We start from the raw sequence: 13,543 nt of genomic DNA on the forward strand, positions 1-13,543 counted from the left end.
GCTGAATTGGTTATGATGATTTTACTTTAGCCAAACTGACAAATGAGTTTTTAAAATTTTGTTGAGGTGGGAAGAGAAACTGACATTAGTGTTTATCTTATTTGCACCAAATAATTCTCCTGCAATAATCTGATTGCTAATCCAATGAAATGCCACTGACCAGAAACATTTAACTGCATCTCACTCCATAGATGCTGCCAGACTTGTCAAGTCAAGGCATTTTCTGCTATTATTTCAGATTTCCAGCGTAACCACAGTATTTTGCTTCTGTGCCCATGCCACTAATCCGTTCTGCTTCTCTTTGTTATTGATCAGTCAGCCAAGTGGGTGGCGTGGTGGCACAGTGGTTAGCACTGCTGCCTCACAGTGCCAGAGACCTGGGTTCAATTCCTGCCTCAGGTGACTCTCTGTGGGGAGTTTGCAAATTCTGCATGGGTTTCCTCCCACAATCCGAAAATGTGCAGGTTAGGTTAAATTGCCTGTAGGAGAATGGGTCTGGGTGGGTTGCGCTTCGATGGGTCGGTGTGGACTTGTTGGGCCGAAGGGCCTGTTTCCACACTGTAAGTAATCTAAGTGTTTACTTTGATTAATAAGGAGCTAAAATGAGGCAACAGTGGAGTTTTCTTGAAGATTGTCTCCACTCCTGTTACTATTTACTTGAAAGACCAAAGGAATTCCCAGATTAAGCAAATTAAGGACGTGTGACCACCAAAGATCGAACGATTTCTGAAGATATTAAGTTGCTGAATGAAACAACAAGCTTTTGAAATATTGCTTAGGCATTGTCATTAGCAAATGTCATTTCAAGGAGAGAAGAAATCTTCCAGCTGGAATGATCAAAACCCAAACCCTGTATCTTCTTGACCAACTCTATGACCCCAAATACCTTTTGGCTCAGGTTAAACGACGCACTTCACACCATAAGTTTCCTAATCAACTCTAAGGTAAGCTTTCGATTTCACACCTTCGCTGTCCTGAAGACCATCTGGTTTCACCAAGTCAGGCTAATGGTTGTATGAGTAAAAGTAGGCCATTCAGCCCATTGAGTCTGCTCTGCTATTCAGTTAGATTATGGCTGATCTGATAATTCTCAAGTCCATTTTCCTGCCATTTTTCCATTTATTCATTACTGATTAAACATTATGCCCTTAATACACTTAATAACCTGACCTCTTCAGTATGTTTTGAGAGAAGTGATTCCTCCTCTTCTCTTATATGGTGACACCTTATGTTGAGATTATGCTCTTTGGTCACAGAATCTCCCACAAGGGATGACAATCTTTCTGCATCTACCCTGTCAAAACCTCAAAACATCTTGAATGTTTCATTAAGGTTGCCTCTTATTCTGCTCCCCTCCAATATGCATAGACTGAACCCAGTCAACCTTTCTTCCTAAGACTTTCCCTCCAGACCTGGTATTATCCTAATGAACCTTCTCTGGACTGACTCCAATGTCAGTATATCTTTCCTTAGATAAGAGACCCAAAACTGTACACAGTATTCTAGCTGTGGTCTGACTAGTGCCCAACACTCCCAACATTCCTGATGAAGGGCTTGTGCACGGAACATCGATGCTCCTGCTCCTTGGAACCTGCCTGACCTGCCGTGCTTTTCCAGCACCACACTTTTCAACTGCCTATCTCTATACCCTATTTGCTTTTCCTATTACCTGCTGAATTTGAATGCTAGTTTTTTGCAACTTACGTCCAAGGACTCCAAACCCCTACCTGCTGTAGCCTTCTGCAGTCTTCCTCCAATTAAATAATATTCAGCTTGTCCATTTTTCCTCCCAAAATGTATAATCTCAACTTTTCCCACATCATATTCCATCTAGTAAGTTCTATCCCACTCACTTAACTGACTATACACCTCTGCAGACTCTGTGTTATCCTCATCATTTGCCCTCCCACCTATTTTTGAGTCATCCACAAACCTGGTTAGAGTACATTCAAATTGTCTCATCTAAGTCACTAATATATGTTATAAATAATTGTGGCCCCAGCACTGAACCTTGTGGTAGTTAACTAGTCACAGGTTGCCATCCTTTTCCCAACTCTCTCATTCCTATTAATTAGCCAATCCTCTCTCTATACTGCCTCCAATGTCCTGGGATCTTATCTTTTTAAGTAACTTAATGTTTGTAACTTATCAAAAGCCAATATTTTATATACACTACTTCCTCTTCATCTATCCTGCTTGCTATCTCTTCAAAGGATTTTAATGAATTTGCCAGGCATGATTTCCCTTTTGTGAAGCCATCTGCTTGATCATATTATATATTTCTCAATACTCTGCTACCGTACCCTTTATAATAGAATCCAACATGTTCCCAATAATAAATGCTAAGCTAACAGACTGAAAATTATCTATATTTTGTCTCCTTCCCTTTCAAATTAAAGATTGGCACAAGATGTCATGTTAAGGTTGCACATGAGATTGACGGGGTCACTTTTGGTGTACTCTGTCTAGTTCTAGTCACTCTTTTATAGGAAGGATATTATTAAATTAGAGAGAGTTCTGAAAAGTGTTACCAGGATATTGCCAGGACTAGGGGGTCTGAGTAATAAGGAGAGATCAGATAGACTGGGGCTTTATTCTTTGGAGCGTAGGTTGAGAGGTGACCTTATGAAGGTTTAATTATAAAATAAAAGGGACATAGATAAGGTGAACAGAAAAGATCTTTTCCCTAAGATGGGAGAGTTCAAAGCTAGGGGGCATATTTTTACAGTGAGGGGAGAAAGATAAAAGGGAGCTGAGGGGCAATGTTTTTACACACAGAGTGGTTCATGTGTGGAATGAACTGCCAGAGGAAATGGTGAATGCAGGTACAGTTACAACATTTAAAAGACATTTGGATAAGTATATGAATAGGAAAGGGTTAGAGAGATATGGGTTAAACACCAGTAAGTGAGACTAGTTAGTCTGGGAAAATTGGTTGGCATGGACAAGTTGGTCCAAAGGGTCTGTTTTCATGATGTATGACTCTATGACCATGGCGATTTTCCAACAATTTGGGACTTTTCCAGAATTTTAGTTTTTTTTGGAGGTTACTACTAATGCATCTGTTATCTCTGTAGCTACTTCTGATAATATCAGAGGCTGCCTCCCATCAGGTCCAGGAGACATATCCGTTTTTAGCCCCATTAGTTTCCCTAGTACTTCTTCGGAGAAATTTATTGTATTTATTTCCTCTTATCCATTTGCTCCTCGCTTGGTAAGTATTTTTGGAATGCAATTAGTGTGTTCTGCTGTGAAGATTGATACCAAGTATTTATTCAATGCCTCTGCCATTGCCTGATCCTCCATTATTATCTCCTCAGCTTTGTTCTCTCAGGGGTCTATGTTCAATTTGGTCTTTCTTCCTTTCTATATATTTGAAGAAGCTCTTACTGTCCATTTTGACATTACTTGCAAGTTTATCCTTAAAGTTTATCTTCTCCTTATTATTTTTGGTCATCTTTTGTCACTTTTTAAAACTTTCACAAAGTTGTATTTTTTTCTCTTTCAATCTGATATGTTCTTTAGCTTCCATGGTTGACCATATTTGGCCTTATCCCATCCCTAGAATCCTCCTTTCCAATTAGGGCCTATCTTTGTTGTGATCTATGAACTATTTTCTTAAATATCTGATATTGTTCCTCATCCAATTTTGCTGCTAAACTCCTTTCCCAGTCCACTCCAGCTAGCTCCTCACTCATCTCTGCCCCAACTTCATCCATGGGTAGTGAGATTCTTATCCATGCTGTTGTTGCCTAGAGATTTGGTTATTCCAAGTTCTCCTCTCTGCCATTCCTGCAAAAGCCACTGCACTCACCAGCACCCCAATACATCCCACTCCCAATCCATGTTCTGCAATTTATAGGTATCCAAGATTCTGCTGCCTGTCTTGAGCTGTTTTTCCATCACACCCATTCTGGCTCTCCACCATCTTAAAATCCTCTTCTTCATTTTTAAATCACTCCCCAAGGATCTTATAATTCATTACTTCATCATTATTCTTATGTGCTACTTCTCTGTTTCCCTGACTCTGAACTCTATGCATTCCTTCCCATTTTGATTCACTATTCTGGCCATGTTTTCAGGCCCTCAGTGCTGTTTACACTCCATGTCTGCACTTCTTTTTTCTCTTTTGCTTGACGTTAATCGCTTTTGAGCAAGCCTTTTGTCAGCCCTCTGACATACATTTCAAGATGGAGGTTGGATCCAAAAGGTAAGACCACAATATCTCGTCCTGGTTTTATTGATTCTTCCTTCTGTGCTGTGTACTATCAGCAAGTGATAGCAGTGAGGATGGACTGGCAAGCCTCCACTGTGCCAAGAGGTGTGTTGATGCCAACCCTGTGATAAAATTCTCCTCCATCTTTTATTTACTCATTCAGAGGTGGCTCAACATTTATTGCCTCTCCCCAGTTGCCCTCAAGAAGGTGGTGACAAGTTGCCTTCTTCAACCACTGCAGTCCATTTGGTGGAGGTAGACCCTCAATCTTATTAGGGAGTGAGTTCCAGGATTGGGACTCAGTGACAATGAGCATTTGTTGATATATTTCCAAGTTACTGTGGTGAATGCCTTGGAGGGGAACCTGCAGTCCTTATCTGAGTTTATTATCAAGGAAGAAATAGCAAGACATCTTGATAAAAATTGTCCCATTGGGCAGACACAGCATGTGTTCATGAAGGGCAGGTCATGCTTCACGATGCGAGCAAGGTGGACAACGGGGACCCAGCGGATGTAGTGTATCGAGATTTCCAAAAGGCCTTCGACAAGGTACCACACAAGAGGCTGCTGCATAATAGAAGGATGCATGGCGTTATGGCTAAAATATTAGCATGGATAGAGGATTGGTTGACTAACAGGAAGCAAAGAGCAGGGATAAATTAATGCTATTTTGGCTGGCAATCAGGGACTGGTGGTGTGCCTCAGGGATCGATGGTGGGACCACAAATATTCACAATTTATATCGATGATTTGGAGTTGGGAACCACATATAGTGTGTCAAAGTTTGCCAATGACACTAAGATGAGTGGCAGAGCAAAATGTGCAGAGGACTGTGAAACTTTACAGAGGAACGTAGATACTTTGAGTGACTGGGCAAAGGTCTGGCAGATGAAATACAATGCTAATAAATGTGAAGTCATACATTGTGGTAGGAGTCAAAGTAAAAAGAATTATTACTTGAATGGTAAACAGTTGCAGTATGTTGCTATGCAGAAGGACCTGGGTGTCCTTCTATCTGAATCACAGACATTTGGTCTGCAGGTACAACAGGTAATTAGGAAGGCAAATGGAATTTTGTCCTTCATTGTTAAAGGGATTGTGTTTAAAAGCAGGGAGATTATGTTTCAGCTGTATAGGGTGCTGATGAGGCCACACCTGGAGTACTGCGTGCAGTTTTGGTCTCCTTACTTGGGAAAGGATGTACTGGCACTGGAGGGGGTGCACAGGAGGTTCACTAGGTTGATTCCAGAGTTGAGGGGATTGACTTATGAGGATAGACTGTGTAGATTGGGGTTATATTCATTGGAATTCAGAAGAATGAGGGAGGATCTTATTGAAACATATAAAATTATGAGGGGAATAGATAAGCTAGAAGTAGGGAGGATGTTTCCACTGGCAGGTGAAACTAGGACAAGAGGGCATGGCCTCAAGATTAGAGGAAGCAGATTTAGGAATGAAATGTGGAGGAACTTCTTCGTCCAGAGGGTGTATATCTGTGGAATTTCTTACCCAGGGAAGTAGTTGATGCTACTTCAGTAAACATTTCTACAGTTAAGATAGATTTTTTTTGAACAATAAAGGAATTAAGGGATACTGTGAGAGCGTAGGTAAATGGATCCGAGTCCACAAAAAGTTCAGCCATGATCTTATTGAGTGGCAGAGCAGGCTCAAAGGGCCAGATGGCCAACTCCTGCTCTTAGTTCTTATGTTCTTAACCTGCTAGATGGAAGTACTGTAGTCATATGTTTGGAAGGTGCTGTCTAAGAAGTCTTGGTGAATACCTGCAGTGCATCTTGTAGATGGTATGCACTACCTCTGCTCATTGCAGGTGAAGCGAGTGAATGATTGTGGATATGGTACCAATCATCAGGCTGCTTTGTCCTGGATCTTTGAGTGTTTTTGGGGCTGCACCCATCCAGGCAAGTGGGAGTATTCCATCACACTGCTGACTTGTACGTTGTAGATGGTGCACAAGCTTAGGGGAGTTAGGAGGTGTGTTACTTGCTGCAGGATTCCTAGCCTCTGATCTGCTCTTATAGCCGCATTATGTATTTGGTTAGTCCAGTTTGGATTCTGATCCATAGTAACCCCCCAGGACAGAGCAGGATTCAGTGATGATAATACCTTTGAATGTCAAGGAGTAATGGATAGATTCTCTGTGAAAGATAGCCTTGTCCAGTGCACTTGTTGCATGAATTTTTCTTGTCATTTGTAAGCCTAAGCCTGCGTATTATCCAAACTTTCCTGCATTTGGACACAGTATTCAAGGTGTTGTGAATGGTACTGAACATTCTGCAATCATCAGCAAACATCCCCACATTGATCTTATAATCGAGGTAAGGTCAATGATGATGCTTTGAGTTCTCCTACTCTGAGGACTCCCTGCAGCCTCCAACAATCACAACCATCTTCCTCTGGGCAAGATACAACTTTAACCAGTGCTGATCCCCTACCTAGACAAGACTGGCACATCAAGCCTCCCTCTGCATATAGTGCCTTCATCTATTGAAGAATTGAGCACAGGAAAAACAAAGGGCTCCTGTGGTAGAGTGGTAGCATCCCTATCTCTGAGACAGGTGGCCCAGTTTCACACCCTACCTATTCCAGAGGTGTTTAATGACAGTTCTGAACAGATTGATTGGAAAATATGTTGAACACAGGAAAATGTAGACGTGCGCTACAATAGTAGTCAACATCAATAATAGGTTATGTTTTGGTACAGATGACAGTCCGATACGATACTTAAACTCCCTTGACTGCAGCAAGAGACAACCATCTCAGGCAGTAATTGTACATTTTGGATTGTCTGTGCTCCATTACATCAAAAGATAATCCAGATGCCTTTGATCAATGCCTCAGACTTCCTGTATGCTGATATAATAACACAGTAGGAGTATCAGATGCAGGAAAGAGATCTACAGCACCAGTCTGCCAGCAGTGAAGGTCAAACTCCTTGAACACTCCAAGTTCAATCATTAAAAAGCAGAGAGGAGGCAGCAACTAATTTTCAGAGAACCATCTTTTACATCCCCTATTAACGAAACCTGAATATTTTTGAAGAGAAACCAAAAGTGCGACAGGGAATTCCTTGGGTAACTTTATCCCGAGCAGTGCATACCCATCTACTAACCAGCATGAGATCTTAGCAGAGACCATCTCCTGGCAGCCAGACTCAAGAGCTATAAAGCAGGAATCCCAGGGTAAAAAGGTTTTGTCTCACATCCCAAACAAGGGACTGGTGGAAAGCCTAGGCTATTATGTTTTACAGAGCAGTTTTCAAAAGGATTAGATGTGTTAAACAATTTGACACCATAATATGCTGCAGATAATATACATGCTGATCTACCACTAGCTCATTTTTTTTTGCTGGTCACTAATTTAGGTAATTAATGTAAATTTTAATATTAAATTAGGCATTAAATAAGGTGGCACATTAAAGGTTACTGCACAAGACTTAAGTTCATACTGTATGGGATAACATATTAACCCTGGCAGCCTGGCCTGATACGTCCACCTGAACCTATGCAGTCTTCACAGAAGAATAGCCAGGATAAGTGGAGCACTCTTCTCTGTGCTGTCTCTCAATCACTCTATCTCTGCTACTTCACCTATGCCCCACCAACAGTCCTCCTCTATCAATCTCACTATTACACACAGCATCTTCTCCCACTCACATTTGTTTCTTCCCTTCACCCTCCCCACCCCATGCCACTAACCCTGCCCGACCTTTGTGCCCACTACTGACTCCACCCAGGACACCTAACACCTTTCAGCCACCTGAACATGCACAAACAGCCACGCAATCAACTCTCAACTCCCTCAATTCCTCTATTTCTCTCAATCCAGGAGAAAGCAGACTACAACAGGGTGGAAATGGTCCAGACAGGTGGAGTGTTCACAACATTGGAAGCACAATCTGGTGAGGACCTCCCTGTGTTCTGTATGCAATAACATGTCTGTGAATGGTGTAGGTCACAAAGTATATGGGCAGGGAGGTGTACAGCACACAGTTGGGTTGCCAGGGATTAGAGATCTCCCAGGTCTGTTTACCATATAGTACATGGGCTTTCCGTAATGTTTCCTTCCCTCACAAGTTGCGACACTTTCTGTGCCCATTCTAGGTGTACAAAGTTAAAAATCACACAACAAGAGGTTTATTTGGCAGTACCACCCACATCCACATCAGTCTAGGTGTGGTCATGGCCATTTTCTTGCTAATTGCGTAGCTTCGATTTCCACCCTGTTGGACAAATGATGATCTTTAGGCAGTGTTTCCCAGCCTCCACCTCTACATGGCAGTGAAAGCCTGAACATCCAGATCTCCCTCCTACTAGACTTCCTCAAGAACTCCATCAGCTTCACATCTCCCCAGATACTCACCCACCCAATCTACGTGTGTTTTACCCCCAGACATATGAGTTGACCATGCCAGGTATGATCCATACATTGTCTACCTTTAATGTCAGGGTGGTCTTAGCCATGGATGAATGGACCAGCCCCTCCTACATTACCAATTCCCATCCATGCTTTACTGTAAATGCCCCCCTTACAACTACAGTTGCCCCACTTCACAATTGTTGTCTCTTCTTCTCCCAGCCTGCAGCACCCAATCCCCACAATTAAGTTCCTATCTCCTTCCAATAGCAGTGGCCCCCTTGATCCCCCCAGAAACACCTTTTCCCTAGTTTTCTGGATGGAGTTGACAGACTGACCTACCTCCCGCATTGGTTGCTACAGAGCCACAGAGACTGACTGTGACCTACTCCCCAGACTGCAGAGGCCTTCTGACTGAGGCCACCTTGACTGGGCGCCTGACTATGGCTAATCCTCGGACTTCCATCAGAGACCTAGTATACCAGGACCCCACTGACAGTGCATTTGTGAACTTTGGGGAGGACAATTTCCCCAAAGTCTTGAGGCATGGCTGCTTGCTTGCTTGCATGCTGTGTGCTTACCACATGAGCTGCTGGTATGTGGATGTTAGATTGATGTAGCATATGACAAGCTGTCTTTTCCCCTGGCTGAGGATTACTGCCCAGCAAAACAAACAGCCTGGTTGCGTGACTACTCTAACTGGCTAAGCAAAGCAAGCGGAGGATGCTGTGAGCAGGCAGGCAAATGCCAAGTGAACGAGTTCAAAGGGAACAAGTGAGCAGCCCTGGTCAAATTCATCAGCATATTAACAAGGCGAGGTGTGCGGTTAATACGTTTGTCAACAGCAATAATCCCACTTAATAGACAACTCACTGGTCCGTAGTGAGAACCTTGCTTCAACATGCAGAACTCAGTTAAAAGATGCAGTGGGTTGCTCCAAGGTCAAGATGTGCCTCATCAGACTTTTCATATGATTCTACCACAAATCCATGTCAAATGTCATATCACTTGCCCTTCACTCCTCCCTAGAACATCTTGACACCAAGAACAGTGAAGTAAGAATCCTACTCATTGACTACAGTTCAGCCTTCAACACTATTATCCCCTCAAGACTGATTACTAAACTTAGTGATCTCGGACTAAGTCCCACTCTCTGCAACTGAATCCTCAGTTTCCTGACCCACAGGCCACAATCAGTGAAGACTGGGGATAATATTTCATCGTCACTAACACGCAACACTGGAGCACTCCCCCAGGGGTGCACACTCAGCCCCCTACTGTATGCACTGTATACCCATGACTACGTCGCCAAATCCAGACTAATGCCATTTACAAGTTCGCTGATGACACCACCATTTTCGGTCGAATCTCAGCTGGCAACGAAACAGACTACAGATGGGAGGTGGAAGACCTGGAAAAATGGTGCACTGAGAACAACCTAGCTCTTAATGTCAGCAAATCCAAGGAATTCATGACAGACTTCAGGCAGGATGTTGCTCATGCCCCCCTACACATTAACAGCACAGGGATGGAACGAGTGGAGAGTGTCAATCTCCTGGGAGTGGTCATCCACAACAAGCTTTCTTAGAATCTTCATGTGGGCCCACTGGTTACAAAGGCCCAACAACATCTCTTCTTCCTCAGGCAGCTGAGGAAATTTGGCATGACGGCGAATACCCTTGCCAACTTTTATAGGTGTGCCATCAAGTGCATTCTGACTGGATGTATCACTACCTGGCATGGCAACTGTACCATTCAAGATCGGAGATGTTTACAGAGAGTGGTGAACTCGGCCCGGACAATCACAAAGGCCAGCCTCCCATCTATAGAATCCATCCACCAGGCCCACTGTCAAGGAAAGGCTGCTGTGGCAATGTTTTTCTATAACCTCTACCATCGTGGAGAAGGTACAGAAGCCTGAACATACGCACCAGGCGGTTTCACAACAGTTTCTACCCTACCCTAGAATACTGAATGGACTCACAAACTCTTAACGTTCGCCTGAACCAGTGTTTTTGTTTTTGCCGCTGTTTACCTTTTATTTACTATCTATGCTACTTAACTACGTGATCTGCCTGTATTACTCGCAAGACAAAGCTTTTCACTGTGCCTCAGTACATGTGACAATAAATTCAATTCAATTCAATTCAAATCCTGCAATAGGCCATGTCGTTCAGGCCCTATCAAATTCTGCCCAATGAGGGTGATTGCATTGTTGGCCTGCATGATGCTTTTGTGAAAAACAAATAACAAACCAGCGAAAATAATGATACAGCCATAATTTCATGAGTTTGTTCTAATGGTAAGCACTATTACATTTTAAAGAAGATAGTTTCTGTCAGTTTTACCAGCACCACCTACACTCCCAAAGGTAAACAGCACATCCTTAATATTCGCAATCTAGTGAAAATTATAATATTCTTGCAACAGAAACAGAAATTGCTAGCAAAACCCATTAGGTCTGTCAGCATCTGTGGGGAGAAAGCAGAGTTAACATTTCATCAGAAATGTTCTGAAAAAGACTCACTGGACTCAGAACCTTAACTCTTATTTCTCCCTACAGATGCTGCCAGACCTGATAGCTTCAACAGCAACTTCTAATTTTTCCAACATATGCAATTGTTTGTTTTATTATAATATTCTTGATCTTGTTATGCTGCCAAAAAGTATTTGTTCAAGTCTGCTGAGGGAAGGAGACTTGTCCTTTGGCTTCAATTTGCCACATGGCTGTAAGAGAAAGCATATGACATTGCATCACTTCCTATGAAGATGTAAAACTGTGTCTCCTTCACATATAAGACAGTTAGATTTAACCCCAAATACTGCCAAGACCTAAATTTAATTGCTGTTGAATCTCCATTTAAAATTAGATGTGCAGTATTGCATTACCTTGTTGTTACAAGGTAGAAGTAGCGCCATAATGCTGGAAACAGGAAGGAGAAATAGTGCAGAAATGTCAGAAAGGATGATTGATGACCACTGGAACAGCGGCGGGTCTTTGAAGTCCAGAACAGCTCTGCTATTCGATAAGGTCATGGCTGATCTGTAGCTCAACTTCATTCCCCTTTACTTGATATCTTTAGAGACCCTTAGCCAAGAGAAATGGTGCCACATACATTTTGAGGAGAGAGCTCCAGATTTCTCTGTGAAGAAGTAATGCCAAATTTCCCTGCTAAATTGGCCAGCACTAATTTTAGGTTTATGTCTCTTCACACTTGATGCCCCATTAGACGGAAAACATACTCTGTTTCTTCTCTGATCCTTTTAACATTTTAAACACTGCGGCTCAGTACAAAATAGTCCCCTTCAGTGTCATGTTCCCAAAACATAGCCCGAATTTTTCTTTCGGATATCACTGAACGAGTTGAGCCCATCAACATTAGTGAGTCAATTGAACAATAACTTAGAATCCCTACAGCGTGGAAGCAGGCCATTCAGCCCATTGAGTCCACACCACTCCTCTGGAAACCATCCCACCCCAGACTGATACCCTACCCTATCCTCGTAATCCCACGTTTCCTATGGCTAATTAAACCTGCATATCCCTGGACACTATGGGCAATTTAGATTATATTCGAATAGATTCCCTTCAGCCCAACAAGTCCACACTGACCCTCTGAAGAATAACCCACCCAGACCCATTTCCCTCTGACTAATGCACCTAACACTATGGGCAATTTAATATGGCCATTCCACCTAGCCCGTACATCTTTGGACTTTGGAAGGAAACTGGATCACCCGGAGACCCACGCAGACACGGGGAGAACGTGCAAACTCCACACAGACAGTCTGCAGAGGCTGAAATCGAGCCTGGGTCCCTGATGCTGTGCGACTCCCTGATACTGTGCGACTCCCTGATGCTGTGCGACTCCCACAGCTACCTGGATTACACCTCTTCCCACTCTACCTCCTGCAAAAATGCCATCCCGTATTCCCAATTCCTCTGCCTCCACCGTATCTGCTCCCAGGAGGACCAGTTCCACCACAGAACACACCAGATGGCCTCCTTCTTTAGAGACCGCAATTTCCCTTCCCACGTGGTTAAAGATGCCCTCCAACGCATCTCGTCCACATCCTGCACCTCCGCCCTCAGACCCCACCCCTCCAACCGTAACAAGGACAGAACGCCCCTGGTGCTCACCTACCACCCTACCAACCTTCGCATAAACCAAATCATCCGCTGACATTTCCGCCACTACCAAACAGACCCCACCACCAGGGATATATTTCCCTCCCCACCCCTTTCCACCTTCCGCAAAGTCCGTTCCCTCCATGACTACCTGGTCAGGTCCACGCCCCCCTACAACCCACCCTCCCATCCTGGCACCTTCCCCTGCCACTGCAGGAATTGCAAAACCTGCGCCCACACCTCCTCCCTCACCTCCACCCAAGGCCCTAAAGGAGCCTTTCACATCCATCAAAGCTTTACCTGCACATCCACCAATATCATTTATTGTATCCGTTGCTCCCAATGCGGTCTCCTCTACATTGGGGAGACTGGACGCCTCCTAGCAGAGCACTTTAGGGAACATCTCCGGGACACCCGCACCAATCAACCACACCGGCCTGTGGCCCAAAATTTCAACTCCCCCTCCCACTCTACCGAGGACATGGAGGTCCTGGGCTTCCTTCACCGCCACTCCCTCACCACCAGACGCCTGGAGGAAAAACGCCTCATCTTCCACCTTGGAACACTTCAACCCCAGGGCATCAATGTGGACTTCAACAGTTTCCTCATTTCCCCTTCCCCCACCTCACCCTAGTTCCAAACCTCCAGCTCAGTACTGTCCCCATGACTTGTCCTACCGGCCTATCGTCTTTTTCACCTATCCACTCCACCCTCCCCCCCCCCCCGACCTATCACCTTCATCCCCTCCCCCTCTCACCTATTGTACTCTATGCTACTTTCTCCCCACACCCACCCTCCTCTCACTTATCTCTCCACCCTTCAGG

General features: G+C 43.9%; 1 protein-coding gene across 4 annotated transcripts in view; it reads right to left on the reverse strand.

The window, feature by feature from the left end:
• LOC122559526 (metabotropic glutamate receptor 8) overlaps positions 1–13,543 on the reverse strand; it is a 447,166-nt gene that overhangs the window by 194,877 nt on the left and 238,746 nt on the right. The window lies entirely within an intron of this gene.

The sequence above is a fragment of the Chiloscyllium plagiosum genome, unplaced genomic scaffold (genome assembly GCF_037043375.1).
Source record: "Chiloscyllium plagiosum isolate Xiang-an unplaced genomic scaffold, Cpla_swu_hap1 HiC_scaffold_19, whole genome shotgun sequence".
Lineage (NCBI taxonomy): Eukaryota > Metazoa > Chordata > Chondrichthyes > Orectolobiformes > Hemiscylliidae > Chiloscyllium > Chiloscyllium plagiosum.